We start from the raw sequence: 14,691 nt of genomic DNA, 5'->3' as shown, positions 1-14,691 counted from the left end.
TGTGGGCGAGAGATGCCCATCAGAACTGAGAGTCCCAGGGACACAGAGGCCACGGCACCCCAGGCAGGCTGCTCAGTGCTGAGGGAGACAGGGGGAGCCGAGCCAGACATGGCGTCTGTCCCGGACAAGTCACCCCGTCACCGGAAATGTGGGGACATGGAGCGGACCCCAGCGCCGGGGGAGGGGCTCCGTGAGCTGTGGCGGAGTGGGGGGTGTCGCTGAATGGGAGGGTAGGAGCAAAGAGCAGGTCTGGGCTGGCAGATACCTGCCGTCCTACACCTGCTGCTTCCTTCTCACCCGTGCGACACCAAGAGTGCCTGAGAGGTTACAGCTCACGGTCGAAACGTTGGGCAATGTGCTGGCACAATAGCTGCCTGTCAGCAACGCTCGGCGCGTCGTCGCGTCCCTCTGGGTCAGCCCCAGGCAGCCGGGTCCCAAGCTGGGCCGCTGGTATATGGAATCCACACAGCAGTACAGCTCACACGGCGCCGACTCTGAACAAGCATCCCTCTGGGTACAGCCCAAAGCCCTGCACTCCGAGAGCCTCAGAGAGCCAATCTCCATACTTGGGGCCCCTTCCTGGAGCAAAGCCTGCAGCATGGGGCCTGGCCTGGCCGCCCAGGGAGAGGGAGAGGAGAGGCTTTTACTGGGTGTGGAGCAGTAGCGCCTAGCAAGGACATGTAGGCTACATGTCCACCTGCCTCCCGGTGGCCGTGACCACCCTCGGAAGGCACACACGAGGGAGGGGACAGCCACATCCCCGGTAGAGCAGGGCTTGAGGTGGCTCCTCCCTCCTCACTGGCGAGAAGCAAATGCAGGTCACTGGTGTGATTACGACTCCATGCTTCCTAAACGAACACTAATGCAACAATGGTTTCCCAGTGACGGCCTGGAAATAAACTGTGGGTAAATAACATCTGCTCGAAGCTTGGACACCAGTTTCCTTTGGTTTGTGTTTTTAAATGCTTTGACAATGTGGGTTTTTTTTTTTTTTTTTTTTTTTTTTTTTTTGAGAAAAGAAAAAGTAAATAAAGGCTGGCGATGGAGCGAGATCTGCAGCCAAGCTGTTCTCCAAGCCCACCGTCACCCGGGGCACCCAGTTGGTGACGAGGGACAGAAATTCGATACGGAAATCAGATGCAGTGCAAAGGCACCCTACCCCTGCATTCACGGTGAAGAAAACAGATTTTGTGATGGGGTGTTCGTTGCCTTCCTTCTGTGGGAACATGTAAATGAGGATTTTTTTTTTTTCCACGACGGCTTGTACTTTGTACCCATTGGAGACAACTGTGCTTGCTCGCTGCCCGGGGGAGGCTGCTGCTACTGCTGGTGCTGCTGCTTTCTCCCAGCGATCGTGACGCATCCCCTAGCAACAGGCAGCCGCAGAGAGCGCTGGGAGGCACCACACGCGCAGGGGCAGGGACAGGGGCAGGGCTGGCCAGGGCCGGGGCCAAGGCAGCAGCAGAGGGAGGACCAGGGCAGAGCGCATCGCCTCCCTGCCCTCTTGTCCGTGCCTGTGGCCCGAGGCAGGTGGGGAGGAGACCCCCGACGACGTGGGAAGTCCCTGGGATCGGCCGACGTAGAAGACGGCACATTCGGTTGGGCAGTCTGGCGTGGACATTCTGGACGAGTGCCACCGAAGTGCTTTGGAGTCACCCTGGATGTGTCCTTCTCAACACCAGTCCAGGAGGCAAACCGGCTCATCAGCGGTCCCTGGGACTTCTCCAACCCTCAGCTTCGGGTTCGAGGGAGCTGGCAGAACAGGGCTGCTCAGCAGGCAGAGCCTAGAATCGGAGCTCCCCAGGGCTTTCGGGAGAACAAAATCTCTTCATTCCCCACCCCTACCCTGAAGAGCGGCTTTCCTGGTATTCACACACTGGTTTTTGCAACTTTTCAGACGAATGCCGCAGGGCAGGCACATGGAAGAGAGCTGTCCTGGATAAAGGAAGTATGGGTGCTTTTGAGTTTACAACATTAATGAAAGTTGCTATTTCCCACTAGAAAGACAGGTGCAGGGCAGGTAATAGCGCCAAATCATTCTGGCCCCCTGGCCCCCAGTCGTGTTTGCTTTTCTGGCTGTTCTGACTGGGCTGGAACTTCCTCTGGCCTGGCTCTCCTGGGAGTCGATGGGAACGTGTTGAGATAGGGTTCTAGGGCATTTTCTTAAGAAAAAAAAAAAAAAGAAACAGAATATGAGTGAAAACATAAGAGCCGTGTTTGGGGAGAAGGCCCTCGTTAATGAAACTATGGGAAATAACTCATGAGTCCTGTTCTTTTATGAAACCGTCGTGACACCGACACAGCAGGCTGCACACAGACTCCGCTGAGCATCCTGGGAGCGGGGTGAGTCAGGGCAGAGGCTCCAAGGACCAGAGTTCCTACCCGAGTGCACACGGTGCTGTCACCACGTTCACGTTCAAGACCCTGTCCCTTGCTGGGTGCTAGGGCTCTGTGCTCCCATGCATGGGGTTCTGTGGCTCAGGGGTGCTGGCGGCTGCCCCGTGGTCACGTTGCTCAGGTCTCTTCCGCCTTGTTCTAAATTTATGGTAGGGTTTCGTTTTCATTCCCAACAAACTGAGCCAGCTGGAAGGTGACATTTGGAAAAGTGTCAAGGAGTGAATAACACAGTCACCCAGCCTTATGCTTGGGGCATTAGATTCACCAATCCACCTCCTGGTAACACTTCTAGCTAGTTAACCACTCCTCGGTTGCTAAACAGATGGAGAAAACGGTATGGGCTGTGCTCCTGGCCAGAGACCCCTGAAAGCAGGTGTTTATCCGGGATCTTTTGCTGTTAACTTTGGTGGAACTTCCGCGGGGACAGCTTGACGCGAGGCACAGTGTTTGGTGTCGCTCTGGGCTTCCCTTGGTGGCAACCATTTTTTAAGTGTTCACTGGAGGAAAGCCCGTGTTGTCAGAAGGCTCTTTTCAAGATAAGTCACCGTGCAGTCCAGGGCCGGAGGCGTGGGGACACTTCTCTATTTCAGCAACTACCCCGGGATCCATAACTGTCCCGTGCCCTCGGCTCACGGCTGTCGCCCTCCTCATGAGGATGTGGGAAAGTGGGCTTCTCTGCCCGCCGTCACCCGCGGCCCCACTTTCTTCTCAACAGCTCACAGGTAAGGGAGTGAGAGGACATGGAGGGGGCTGGCGTGCAGTAAATACAAGTTCATTCTGGGCAGATTTGGTGGCTGGAGATCAGCAAACCAAGCTCTGCCCGCGAGAGCGCTGAACGCGTCCATTGAGGGTGTAGGCTGCCGCTACAGCTGACAACCCCGCCGTCCCTAAATGTCAAAGCCACCCCAGAGCACAGATGACATGGGACCTAATGATCCAACTCCCTTTAAAATACACTGCATGTAAATACATTTTTGTGAAACCACAAGCTGTTTCTCTCAGTTTTGTTTTCAGCTGGCTTTGATAAAGAGATGGGTTAGCTTCCTCCAGCTAATTAAACAGCTTTCAAGCCTACATCAATGAAAGGTTTTTAGGGGATTCTCAGAATTATAATCCGCTCGTCATGTTCCCGGGTGTCCACAGTACCGTCCCGCCGTGCTAGGACACCCTGTCAGAGCACAAATGTTGAGCCCTAACACAAGTTTATGAGCAAAGCCATTCCTGCTCTCCGAGAGACAGGGATGTGTCTTTGTCATTCCCTCCAGCACCACTGTGGGTTGGATTCATAGCGCAAGACATGCACCTCACTTAGAGAAATGAGTACTCAACATTATCCAGTGTATTTTTCACATAGCTAATGTTATAGCTGGAAACTGATTTTATTTTACTTATTTATTTTTCCTGTGGCAAACAGAAAACGAAATGTGAGAGACCCTAGCTTCCAGGGCAAGAATTCTGAGTTTCTGAGTTTTTCTTACCCTTGTCTGTTTGGCATTTCTCTCTCTCTCTCTCTCTTTTCAGTTGCAGTTATTTCTAGCTTATGGAAAATTATTCCTTGCTTTCAAAAAGAGAAACTTGATTTTTAAAATTTTACACTTGAGCCAGCCCTAACCCCTAAAGCTAGGTTGCTTTCACAAAATCGTTGTAATGTGGTAACCCTGTTGCACACGACAGCCTGGCTTCCAGGAAGAAGGTAAAATGGGAGTAAAGTCAGTTTGGTCTAGGAATGTCTCTAACTGCAACAATGATTTTTAAAAATCTTGGTGTTCACAAATGTATGTTGTGAAAAACAGGAAGAATCAATTAGCTAGGTTGCTTGTGAAGTAGTTGTGCCTAAAGCATTCCTTTCTGGTCTAGGAGAGTTCACATTTTGATTTCTGTGATTGAAAATAAAACGTCTGCTGCTCTTGTTGCTGTTGTTAATGCTTGCACGGTTGGTTCACTGAGGGCTTCCGCGCTGCACCACTGAGCTACTGAGAAATTCCCGGGTTATCACAGAGACACTTGAGGCTGAACTTGAGTTTGTCCCCTGAGCACGGCCTTTTCTGTTGTGGTGAACAGGGTTCAAATGACAACGATTCTGAAGAAAGTGCCTGGGGACCGTGGCGTGCTTCACTCTTTCCAGATGAGTAAGGTCACCATCACGTCCCAGGTCGTACGTCGGGGCAAGGGACTCCGTGTGGTTTAAAAAAGAGAGGCAAGAATTAGTTCAGGACAGCCTTTTTCTGATTGTGAACCCGAGGTGGTGCTGGGGGCAGCTGGGGGCAGGGATGCAGCAGTGAGATTCTGCTCCCCCCCTCCCCAAAAAAATATCACACATTAAAGTGAGCCCTGGAGTCTTCTCTGTCATTTTTGATGGTGGTGCTTTCTTTGTGTGTTTGCTTTCCAAAGCTGTTGTCTTATATAACTCAGGCTGCCTGCTTTCAAGAATATCAGAACAGCCCCACAGTCTCGAAAGCACTGGAACATTCGACAGTGAAGTGTAAATTCTGAATCCCACGTTGCAGGGAGAGGGGGGGAACACCAGGTCAGGGTGTCTCGAAGGGAAGATGTTAGTACATTAATATTCAGCTCCCTTGCTGTCTGCCAGCAGCAGTGCCCACCTGCCCGTGAGATCTTTCACACCAACCACAAGTGTGTCTTTCTGCGTCAGTGACTTAAAATGCTGCCTGTGGAATTTTCTGGAAGGTTCTGTTGTTCGTTCTTGCTCCTTTTTTAACTACTCCTGTGTTGGCTGGGGCTTTATGAAGAACTCCACGTTGAACAGAAATGCTGCCTTCTTTCTCTCTGACGGTGTTTCCTTTCTTTACTACTTTGAGAATTTCCAATTGTGACTAGATTCTAAGAATACACATTGGTGCAAAGAACGTCGTGTGGGGAAAGCTAAGTAATTTGTAAATGGTTTGAAATCAAGGAAATGCTCTCCTGACTCAGGAGGTGTTTTTCTTCCCAAGCATTCTTCAGTTTAATCAGCTAAAGCACCGTGTGGGATTTCTTTCTGAGGGAGTTGTCAAAGGCAGCTCAATTTTTCTAACTACAAATAGCAAGGAGGAATACTCCAAGTGTCGCCTGAAAATGTCTAGAACTGTCCGCAGAATGTTCTGAACAATTGTCCCCTTGATGGAGAATTGTTTGGGCTTTTTAGAAACTCATTAATTTGATTGTAAGCTCCTCAGTGTTATCAGGAAAAAGAGCTTTAGAAAATGGTTTCAGAATGTGTCATTTTCTCCTTGGTTTAATCTGAGACAGTGTGTGGGCATGCTGGTATTTTAAAAGGCTAAAAATGTTGTACCTATTGCTGTACCTTCAACTCGGAGGGAAGATTACCCACGGAGAAGAACCTTCTTCTGGGTTCTCCCTCTGAAATACTGCTTTTCTTCCGAGGAGTAATTCTTGAATTTTTAAGAGAGGATTTCTCATTTTTTTTTTCACTTTTAATTTGTTGTTGTCATGAAGCAAAAACCAATTTTAGCAAGCCAGGTCAGCTCTCCGTCATTTTGATCCTACGATTGAATGGTTTGTAAAATAAAACCCTGTGTTTTTGTCGTAACCAGTTTCATTATTTTTTTGTGAAATGATTTGCGGTGTAAGACTGCCATTTGGTTTCAGTATTAATATATGACACGAACTACGTGGGTGTCATTTATTTTCAGTAGCAAATAACTGTTTAACCGATTATTTTATCTTAGAATAATCCAATAGACTGCTTTGGAGTCATGGGCAGCATCTTCAAACAATACTGGCTGTGTGTTGCAGTAAAAGTACAATTCCAGGCTGGGTCGTGTACAGCCAGTTTCCTGGTGACAGGGAGGTCAGAGACAGAGGATGCCATGCATTGGACTTCAAGATCCAAAAGTCAGTCAATCATTAATTTTTCTTTTTCCAGCAAAGTCTGATTAGGCTGTTTCATAATTTGAATTTACTAGAATTCTGGTTTTTCGATTCTTTTGTGTTTTTTTTTTTTTTTTTGCATTTTACCCTAAAAAGGAATTAATTGGGTACAAAGAAGTAACTTTTCTGTTTGTATTGTGGCTTATTGATTTTTTCATAAGCTGTATTTGGTAGCTAAAATGTTGAAAGCAGTTCGGGAACAAAATGTCTGCCTAAACCATGACAAAATTGGCCACAATTTGCCGATCGGGCTGATAACAGAAGCCAGCAACACCAAATAGGTAGAAAAACAGTTTGTTCGGTGATGTGAGACCACTGAAGGTCTCTTTTGCATGTTATTTTTTTCATTCTGATGTTTATGTTGTGATGGAAATACATGAAGAGAAGATCAGCTCACCCCGTGTTCTTGATTAACCATTTCATCTTTGGACTTCTTTTAAAACTTCATAGAACAAGCTGCTCCCTGGGCACCTGAGAGACATTTGAGTGAAAAGCCAGCTGTGCACCTGAGTCTCACGTCCCACCCTGGCTGCCCGGGCTCACACGCACCTCAGAGCTCACCTCGAGTCTTTTAGGGAAGCATTTAAATTCCATTCCCTTCCTCGGGTCTTCCACACTGAATTCTACCAGTGTTCTTACACTTTGACAAGGCTAAATCAAGAGGTGTAGTTTGCAGTTTCAGAAATTAAAAACAAAAACAAAGAAAAAAACCACTTTTGGACCTGAGCATATGGTTAACAAAAATTTCAAGAACTAAAAGCACACGTGTTGTCTTCTAAGACTAAACAGTCGTGTTTTACATGAGACAATATTTGTTTCAAATGATGGAACGTCCGAGAACAGTATCTTCACCCTCAGTTCTGTTGTTTTGACTTCTCGTGCTGTGTGTGTGGGTGTGTGTGGTGGTCTTATTTTTTTTTTTTCTTGTCTTAAAAATCACACACTCCAGGACAATAATTAGGATGGGGGTGATGTTTCTACTTATCTAATCTTTGTTTTCACAAATAAATACAAATAACTCAAACTGAAACTCGATGGCTTTGGTGATAATAAATTAGCAGCCACGGGGAAATTTTCTTCATTTTAATGTTCTTTCACAACCCACATTCAGTTTCGGTAGGAAAATTATTAACCTTTTCAGCAGCATGCTAAAACATGGGTTCACCATGGACTCCTCAGTATGATTTGCAGGTTTTGGTTCTATTTTGAGATTTGGGTGTACAGGGTTTTCTTTTCTTTTCTTTTCTTTTCTCTCCTTCTTCTTTCTTCCCCGTCGCTTTCTTTGACAGCCATGGCCAGGCCAGCAGTGCTGTAACTGGCGTCACTCCCACGGGTGCACGTTCCCCGGTGTTCGTGTTTATATTTTCTGGGGGGAACACGGGAGTCCTGTTTGCTCTTCTGCTGATGGGGGCCGTGAAGCAGGAAATGTTCTCCAGTCTCAGGAATTTTTCTCCTGTGGAGGCAGTGAGCTCTCCACCCCGATTTGTAAAAATCCAGTCGAGCCGCATTTGCCACCGGCAGACAGCTCTGTGTCAGGCATTCGTTAACCTTGACTCCCAGCTGCCTTGGGTGGCCTCATGTCAGTGTCCCTCAGACCCAAGCAAGGAGGGCCTGCTGGAGCTCGTCCCCCACCCCTCAAAGAGCTGCACGGCTCGGGCTTGCGAGGGAGGCCTGGGACGCTGGCAGCAACGCTGATGGCTGTGCCGCAGGCAGGCCTATGGGGGAGAGGCAGCCGTGACCTTATAGCTATTGCTACGTCACCTGAAACACACAAGAGGGAAGGACCTGGGGCTGGAGAGGCCGGGGCGGGGCGGATCCCGGAGGATGGCAGTTTCCATTGGAGGTATCCTCTTCTGCACCTGCACGGAATGCCCTGGTAGCGGGACGTGCACCCACCCTGTGTGTGACAAGCTTTGCCTCGAGTTCTCACGGCCGGTGTCCTTGCTCAGCCGCTCCCATCACCAGCCTGCACCCTGTCTCCCCATCACCAGCCTGCACCCTGTCTCCCTGGTCAACCCCCGGCCTGCACCGATGATCGTGGACACTGAGGAAAACACACCTTCTGGGCAACAGACGTGTGCACTTCCAGGGCCACAGCCTGAGCAGTTTTTTTTTTTTTCTTTTTCTTCTTCTTCTCATACTTCCTGTATGAGGTTAGTTTTTTAAAATGATAAACAAACTTTTTTTTTCACCTTTTTTTGGCCTGGTTGTCTTTGCCTCCTACCTGTCCTGTTGTGAGCGTGTTGTTGGAGCTGTGCACCTGTGTACTGATGGCAGGGTGAGCAGAGCTCAGGGGTGGGTGGGCTTGGTACCCACCTCTCCACCCCAGGGTGGCAGTGAGGGAAATGGAACTGGTGAAAACAGTTCTTTTAAAAATTCATTTATTTACTTATTTTCATTTATTTGAAAGGCAGACACACACACACAGATGGGGAGAGAGAGAGAGAGAGATCTTCCATCTACTCGTTCTCCTCTCAAATGCCTGCAACAGACAGGGCTGGGCCAGGCCTTAGCCAGGAAGCTGGAACTCAGCCCAGGTCTCCCACCTGGGTGACAGGGACCCAAGAACTTGCGCCACCACCGGTTGCCTTGCAGGATGAGCACTAGCAGGCAGCTAGACTCAGAAGCAGAGCCAGGACTCCAAGGCAGGTCCTCTGGGATGGGATGTGGGCCTCCCATGTGTTGTCTTCACAGGCTGCAACAAATGCCTGTCCCTGATGAAAACATTTCTATTTCCTTATTTGAGAGAAAGGCCAGTAGAAGTCATGGCTCAAGGCACCTCAGCCGGCCGAGTGTTCAGTCCCAGTGAGCCAAGCAGAGGCAGGCAAGCATGGCGGGGGGAGCTGGCCAGCAGGGACTCTGGTGACTAGGGAGAGGTCATGGCGCAGGTGCTGTATCCCACAGCGCTCAGCCCCTGTGGGGCAGACGAGCAGGGCCTGGACAAGGAGGTTGAGAAATGAGTGGGGCCAACGTTTCTCCCTCCCCTGGTCTTTCCAAGAATTGCTTTAAGATCCAAAGGGCTCCCGAGCAGCTGGCTCTTTCCTCCCACCGTGGGGTCTTGGAGGCTGCCGTGTGGAAGAAGCATGGACAGAGTTGCCAACACTGTGGACAGCAGTGGCCAGCCAACCATGGTCGCCATGACGGGTAGGGAGGGACGGAGGCCAGGGCCCCTGTCCAAGAGTGTCACTAGGAGCAGTGAGGGGTCCTGCAGGCATCCACATCACATGGGGGCTGTGAAAACACCCCCGAGCCCCAGCCCCAGAGCCTCCAACTCACAGTAGTGGCCGAGGTAAGGGTGTGGCTGATGGGTCAGAAAGACATCTAGCAGGGGCCGGCCCTTGTGTGGCTGACCCTGGTCTATTTCGCCTTTAGTGCAAACCGAGGGAGCGCTTACGGGTGCCTCTCTGGACCAAAAGGTGGGAAAATTCTGCAAGATCCTTGGGGGAACTGGGTGTTGAATCATCTCTGGGCTCCTGGTCATCCCGGAAGCTGGGGATACTGGGTTGGAACCTGGGTGCCGCCGTTCACCTGCTCCTTGTTGAGGTCTCGGTCAGCTCGGGTCCTGCGTGGCCGCGTGAGAGGATCCCAGTGGCAGCGACCAGACAAGGCTGGGGCAATGCTTAGCTGAAAGCACACAGCCGGGGCCCTGTGTGGCAGGCGGGGCGTGCCCAGGGGATCCGGGTTTGTCCAGTGCAGCCCTGGCATGGACGCACACTCTGCGGATGGGGCAGTGAGAGGCCTGACACACAGACACAGTCTTTGAGACCCGCGTGTTGGTCTGTGTTAATGCGCGGAACAATTTGCAGAAACTGCTTCTTAGGGGAGGCCCCGTGAGCGGCTCCTGAATCTGCTCAGAGACAGGCGGCCACGGCTCTGCAGATGGGAGCCTATGTCAGAGACGAGAGCTGGCAGGGGCCCGGGGAGGGGGGGCGGGCTCTCAGGTGTCCACACCTCACTCCCCTGCCCTGGCATCTCCAGCAACACAAAAGGCCAGGGATCTACACGATGAAGCCAGCTCACGTGTCGCCAGAATGAGTCTGTGTTGAGCAGTGATGTAGTAAGAGGAATAGAACCCATGGCCCTGAGAGCAGGACTCCTTGGCATTTCTGAGTGGGCCCCTCCTTGGCAACTATTTGGTGATTGTAAGAAGTCGACTTCCAAAGCCGTGGGGATCCGATGGGCAGCGAGGCCCCCTCTCAGCGCCTTCCTGTGTTGGCACAGCCCTCCGTGCTGCCAGGGCGGCGGGGCGAGCTCCCGTGCGGTGTAGCACATGGGGGATGCAGGTCCTCCTCTGGCCTCTCCCAGGGCCTGGATGTCACATTTGTCTTCTTTACGCCCCTCTGCTTGGGTACTTCCTGCCCAGTGAGTGGCAGCTTGGATGGATTGACTGGAGGAGCCGAACAGCCTGCCTGCTGAGCCCCGCTTTCTGGGGAGGGGTCGGGGAGGGGTCTGACCACTCCCCTGTGCAGGGGCTGTGCAGGCAGCTTCTCTGTGGCTGTCATCAGACAAGGAGTGTGATGCGAGAGCGAGTCAGGGGGCGTGCAGAAGACGGGCTGGGCTGCATTTCAGGCCTCTACTGTGTTCAGTGTGACCTGGGGAGAGTGTGGTGTAGCCACAGGGCCCCTGGGTCTGGGGCCTGAGGCAGCAACAGTGGTGCGGTTCAGCCACGCCGGGTAAGGCTGGCCCTCCGGGTGACCAAAAGCCCATTTAAAAGACACTGGTGCTCTGGCCCCACTCCCAGCAGATGTGGGTACTTCCAAAGGTTCATGGAAAATGAAATCAGAAAATGGCTGTGTTTTGGTTCCCTCCTGCTAAGAAAAAATGGAAATCCAGGCATAAGCAGCATCTTCAAAAAGTTCATGAAAAATATCTATTATGAAAAAACTGCATGGATTTCAAAGTTTTGGACATCAAACTAGACATAGCTTTTGATTCTTGTTTTGCATTTTCAGAAATACCATGTGGAAAGCCACGTGGGTGGGGGGCTCAGAAACAGGGGCAAGCGGTTTACAGCTCCTGGATGGGCTATGTGGGCTTGTCCAGAGATAACCAGGTGTCCAGGCTAACACAGAGGCCCAGGAGGTTAACTGATCGTGCAAAAGCTCCCGGACTGCCTAGCTCAGGCCTCGCAGTGCGGAGCAAAAATCACATCTCCTGAGCTTTGGCCGCTGGCCTCCAGGGACCGAGTGGGAGAGGCCCACGTCCTCGTCCCAGCTGTGTCCCTTCCGGTGTGACCTCAAATAGGTTGCTCACTTCCTCCTTCTGTGTTCCTTGCTTTCTCCTCCCGTCAAACACGGGGTTGATCAGATGATTGCGGAGGTCCCGCCACCCCTCTCTGCGATGCCCGGCCAAGTGCACACTGGTGGGTGGTCCAGGTGCGCCTGGACTGTTACAGCGTGGTTGCCTCCCACTCAGGGTGGGGGTGCTGGCGAGGAGCGTGGCTAGGAAGCTACCTCTCTCCCTCAGCGCTGACACTGAAGGAACCCGGCTTCCCTTGTACCCATGTTGGCCACTGGTGTGTGACTTAGTTCCTGTTTCTCTTGGCCCACCCAGGAAGGCACTGCGTATGAAATCCTGGGCCCAGGTGCCGGAGGGGAAGCCATGTTAGAAAATGCTAGCTCACAGGACACCACGCAGGAAGCTGGTTTTCCCAGCAGATCCATCCGAGCAATGTTTCTCCCGGACTCCGGGGATGTCACAGAGCTGGGTTTGTAGGCTCCCAGGGAACTTGGCTTCTCATTGCCCCTAGCACATGATACCTTTAGGAAAAAAAAAATAATAATAAAGGCTGCAGGAGTTTGTCCCCTCCACTAATGCATGTGTTCAAGACGTAGGGGAAAGATACTGGGCGGGGTTTCAATAAAGAGAATGTGGCAGTCGCCACAGCCAGGACCTCGAGGGCTGTGAGCCCACGAGGAGCTCTGCTCTCCATGGACTGGGCGGGCTGCCCTCAGCAGGCTTTCCTAACGCCACTCAGTGGAACCCAGCTGGCCCAGCCCAGGGAGCACGAGGGGTTCTGCCCTAGATAGGTTGGGGAAGCACCCAACACACGCGAAGTCAAGCAGCCCTCTCTGCCCCCTCGCTTCTCACCTTTGGATGCTGCTGTGCGCTGAGAGCAGTCTGGAGGGAAAGGATGGAACTTTTCCAAAATCACACATCCTGCCCCCCGCTCGTTTCACACGAACAAAAGGCAACGGGGAGGGGCAGGCTCTGCTGGTTTTCACGGGGCACCCAGGGTTGCCTCGGAAGGGACAGGAACATACCAAGGAAGCTCAGAGTGGAACCAGGTGGAGCCCAACCTTTCTCAGCCCTCAGCAGATCCTGGTCAGAGAATATGGCCGATTTGGCTTCCCTCCCCTGGGAGCCTTGTTTCCAGCCCTCTCTCCTGGACACCTGCTGGCTTTGTGGGGCTCCCCAGGATGGACCCGGGGAGCTGCCGCCCTCTGTGTTCCTGAGGCTCCCCAGCTCTGTCTGTCTTTGGGAGGATGCGTTCATTTGTTTGGAGAGCTGAGAACTACCTTCTGTAAGCAGGGTGCTGCTTGGAAGGCAGAACACAGCGGGCTCGCCAGCAAAGCAGTTATCAGAATCACAGTCAACTTGAGGCTGGGGTCAGCCCTGGGCTTGACCGGAGACACGCTTCTCCCCTTTCCCTCGGCCTCACCGAGGCTGCTCCGACAAGCTCTTCTCCTCATTGCTTGATGTAGCCGAGAGAGGCTCCTCTCCTGGGGGGCTCTTGTCTCCTGAGCTGGGAGGCAGGAGGCTAGGGACCTCCTGAGGCTGCAATTGCATGGTCACCTCTCATCAGACGACCTTGGCCCTTAGAGAGAGGAGGTGAGGGCATCACTTTGGTCCTCCAGGAAGTGCTTGTGTGACCCTAATGCCAACAGAAGCTCCACAGAGGAACCAAGAAGGCAGAGCAGACTTCAACTTTTCAATATGCGTGTAGGATGGCCCCAAGTGAAGCAGCGAGGACATTGGCCTTTTCTGTCTCTTCTGAATAATTTTTAAATGGATCCCTGCACCACTGTCACCGCCTGCAGGCTCCATGGGTGATCCCTGCTTGAACAGATGCTGATTGATTTGATCCCCCGGCTTGCAGTGGCATTTACGATCTGTCTTTCCCTTTTCGGTTTCCACGTACTGCAGTGACAGTCGCTCAGTGCGGTTGGCAGTGACCTGTGTTTTTCATGCATGTTTTTGTTTCAGAATAACTGGGAGATGAAACAGGAAGCCCTATGACACACTTGATCGAAAATGACAGACACAGGAAAATCAGGACTCAGCCCCCTCCAGTACCTCCACCTGCTGCCTGCTCATGACGGCCAGAGTGTATGTAGCTGAGGGTTTTCCTGGGCGGGATTCTAACTACCTTGGACTCCAGGGCCTCTGCATTCGTTGAGAATGTGTCTGCAATGCTTTGCTCATGGGCTGTTCTATTTTTTTTAAAGATTTATTTATTTATTTGAAAGGCAGAGTTACAGAGAGGCAGAGGTAGAGAGAGAGAGAGAGGTCTTCCATCCAATGATTCACTCCCCAGAGGGCTGCAATGGTCGGAGCTGCACCGATCCAAAGCCAGGAGCCAGGAGCTTCCTCTGAATCTCCCACATGGATGCAGGGGCCCAGGGACTTGGGCCATCTTCCACTGCTTTTCCAGGCCATAGCAGAGAGCTGGATCAGAATTGGAGCAGGCAGGACTCGAACCGGCGCCCATGTGGAATGTTGGCACTGCAAACGGCAGCCTTACCTGCTACGCCCCAGCGCCAGCCCCTCACAGGCTGTTCTGCTCGGTTTTCTGTTTATTTGGCCAGGCTCTGTGTGTCTTGATTCCTTTTCTATCAAAAGCAAAACTAAGCTGAACAGAGTCATTTGTGTATTAGCTATCTAAAACACTAATTGAAAGATTCCAGATAGCGTTTGAGATTCATTTCTATAAGGCCGCAAGTGAACCCTATTACAGTCACACAAATCAGCGTGGTGTTTGAAAGTGGGTTGAACTTAAATCTCATTGCTCAGCCCTGCTTGCCTGGTTTCTTCCTAGACCTCCCTAGATCTCCTCTCGGGAGTCTGGGCTGGCAAACTGATGTTCAAGAACAGCACTGGGAGTCACGCCCACCCAGATCATAGTCCACAGACTGTGACCCCAAGATCGCCCGCAAACTTGAGCTTTAAATGGAAGACCTCTGCCTTCCCTGCTACCTCCCTCCCTGCACCCACCCGTCACCCTCTGACTTATTCATTCCACGAAGGAGCCTGCTGCATGCCGGGTGCTAGAGACGAAGCAGAGGTGACCCCGCCCATGCCTCCCCAGCACCTCGTGCCCCCGTGTGAGTGGGCTTTGCTCCAGAAGCGCTGGGGAAGCAGGTGTTTGGTGCAGTGACTAGGATGCTGCTAGGATGAGACGCT

At 51.8% G+C, this 14,691-nt stretch overlaps 1 long non-coding RNA gene across 8 annotated transcripts in view; it reads left to right on the top strand.

Moving 5' to 3' along the window:
• LOC138848557 (uncharacterized) overlaps nt 1-14,691 on the top strand; it is a 170,687-nt gene that overhangs the window by 43,860 nt on the left and 112,136 nt on the right. For 7 of the 8 annotated variants that reach the window (XR_016229204.1, XR_016229203.1, XR_016229200.1 and 4 more), the window contains one exon: nt 13,495-13,617. The exons of the other annotated variant lie outside the window; for it this stretch is intronic. This is a non-coding gene — a long non-coding RNA (uncharacterized LOC138848557). The remainder of the gene's footprint in view (nt 1-13,494; nt 13,618-14,691) is intronic. 8 annotated transcript variants of the gene reach the window in all.

This window comes from Oryctolagus cuniculus, chromosome 2 (genome assembly GCF_051225735.1).
Source record: "Oryctolagus cuniculus isolate XC-2025 breed Fujian yellow rabbit chromosome 2, ASM5122573v1, whole genome shotgun sequence".
In the NCBI taxonomy this organism is placed as follows: Eukaryota; Metazoa; Chordata; class Mammalia; order Lagomorpha; family Leporidae; genus Oryctolagus; species Oryctolagus cuniculus.
Note: the sequence above shows the minus strand (reverse complement) of the source record. Positions and strands in the feature narration are given on the sequence as shown.